Here is a 2,672-nt window from a genome sequence, read left to right as displayed (position 1 = left end):
CGGGGCGAGCGGGGCACTTCCCATTCTGTGTCTCCAATCCCTCGGAACTTTCCGGGGAGTTTCTGAGCTGAGACCCCAGTGCCTGGAGGCTGTTTCGGGTTCTGTGACCTATTTCTCGCAGGTACAGGGTGACTGCCTTCTCTCAGGCTCCAGCCATGGTGAGCCATCGTAATGACTCAGGGCCCTAGGCCGGGGCTCGTAGCAGGTGTTTGGGATTCTGGGTCTCGCATCCCCCGGTCCTGACCCGGGAGTACCGGAGTGGAGAGGAAGGGTTGTTGGCTTTTCAGGATTCAGGCATATGTCTCCTTGGGATTTTAGGCTTGTAGTATAGTCCCTGGTAGGGCTGCTTGGAATTCTGTGTCTCCCACTTCTCCATCCTTCCCCATAAGTTTCTGAGCTGAGACCCCAAGGTCTGGACTCCGTGTGGGAAACACTGGCCCGTTTCTGTCACTGACAGGGAGAGTCTTCAGCCCTGATGCGCCATGGAAAGAAAAAGCCCCGGGCGTGGAGGCCCGGGTCGACCAGAAGCACTACTCATTTGGCGAATCCGATCCCTCGGAACTTGCCCGGGATTTTCTGAGCAGGGAACCCAGGGCCTGGAGGGTGTTTGTGTTTGTCTGACCCCTTCTCTAAGGTACAGGAACGGCTTCAGTCATAGTGAGCCATGGCGAGCAGCCCCGGGCGTGGAGGCCCGGGGCGAGCAGCACCGGGCGTGGAGGCCCGGGGCGAGCAGCCCCGGGCGTGGAGGCCCGGGGCGAGCAGCCCCGGGCGTGGAGGCCCGGGGCGAGCAGCCCCGGGCGTGGAGGCCCGGGGCGAGCAGCCCCGGGCGTGGAGGCCCGGGGCGAGCAGCCCCGGGCGTGGAGGCCCGGGGCGAGCAGCCCCGGGCGTGGAGGCCCGGGGCGAGCAGCCCCGGGCCTGGAGGCCCGGGGCGAGCGGGGCACTTCCCATTCTGTGTCTCCAATCCCTCGGAACTTTCCGGGGAGTTTCTGAGCTGAGACCCCAGTGTCTGGAGGCTGTTTCGGGTTCTGTGACCTCTTTCTCTCAGGTACAGGGTGACTGCCTTCTCTCAGGCTCCAGCCATGGTGAGCCATCGTAATGACTCAGGGCCTGGAGGCCGGGGCTCGTAGCAGGTGTTTGGGATTCTGGGTTTCGCATCCCTCGGTTCTGACCCGGGAGTACCGGAGTGGAGAGGATGGGTTGTTGGCTTTTCAGGATTCAGGCATATATCTCCTTGGGATTTTAGGCTTGTAGTATAGTCCCTGGTAGGGCTGCTTGGAATTCTGTGTCTCCCACTTCTCCATCCTTCCCCGTAAGTTTCTTAGCTGAGAACCCAAGGTCTGGACTCTGTGTGGGAAACACTGGCCCGTTTCTATCACTGACAGGGAGAGGCTTCAGCCCTGATGCGCCATGGAAAGATAGAGCCCCGGGCGTGGAGGCCCGGGTCGACCAGGAGCACTACCCATTTGGCGAATCCGATCCCTCGGAACTTGCCCGGGATTTTCGGAGCAGGGAACCCAGGGCCTGGAGGGTGTTTGTGTTTGTGTGACCCCTTCTCTCAGGTACAGGAATGGCTTCAGTCCTCGTGAGCCATGGTGAGTAGCCCCGGGCGTGGAGGCCCGGGGCGAGAGGGGCACTTCCCATTCTGTGTCTCCAATCCCTCGGAACTTTCCGGGGAGTTTCTGAGCTGAGACCACAGTGTCTGGAGGCTGTTTCGGGTTCTGTGACCCCTTTCTCTCAGGTACAGGGTGACTGCCTTCTCTCAGGCTCCAGCCATGGTGAGCCATCGTTATGACTCAGGGCCTGGAGGCCGGGGCTCGTAGCAGGTGTTTGGGATTCTGGGTCTCGCATCCCTCGGTCCTGACCCGGGAGTACCGGAGTGGAGATGAAGGGTTGTTGGCTTTTCAGGATTCAGGCATATGTCTCCTTGGGATTTTAGGCTTGTAGTATAGTCCCTGGTAGGGCTGCTTGGAATTCTGTGTCTCCCTCTTCTCCATCCTTCCCCGTAAGTTTCTTAGCTGAGACCCCAAGAGTGGACTCTGTGTGGGAAACACTGGCCCGTTTCTGTCACTGATAGGGAGAGGCTTCAGCCCTGATGCGCCATGGAAAGATAGAGCCCCGGGCGTGGAGGCCCGGGTCGACCAGGATCACTACCCATTTGGCGAATCCGATCCCTCGGAACTCCCTCGGAACTGGAGGCCTGGGGCGAGCAGCCCAGGGCCTGGAGGCCCGGGGCGAGCGGCCCCGGGCCTGGAGGCCCGGGGCGAGTGGCCCCGGGCGAGGAGGCCCGGGGCGAGCGGCCCCGGGCGAGGAGGCCCGGGGCGAGCGGCCCCGGGCCTGGAGGGCCCGGGGCGAGCGGCCCCGGGCCTGGAGGGCCCGGGGCGAGCGGCCCCGGGCCTGGAGGCCCGGGGCGAGCGGGGCACTTCCCATTCTGTGTCTCCAATCCCTCTGAACTTTCCGGGGAGTTTCTGAGCTGAGACCCCAGTGTCTGGAGGCTGTTTCGGGTTCTGTGACCCCTTTCTCTCAGGTACAGGGTGACTGCCTTCTCTCAGGCTCCAGCCTTGCTGTACCATCGTAATGACTCAGGGCCTGGAGGCCGGGGCTCGTAGCAGGTGTTTGGGATTCTGGGTCTCGCATCCCTCGGTCCTGACACGGGAGTACCGGAGTGGAGAGGA

The sequence above is a fragment of the Prionailurus viverrinus genome, unplaced genomic scaffold, assembly GCF_022837055.1.
Source record: "Prionailurus viverrinus isolate Anna unplaced genomic scaffold, UM_Priviv_1.0 scaffold_77, whole genome shotgun sequence".
Classification (NCBI taxonomy): Eukaryota; Metazoa; Chordata; class Mammalia; order Carnivora; family Felidae; genus Prionailurus; species Prionailurus viverrinus.
This window is presented reverse-complemented; position numbering follows the sequence as displayed.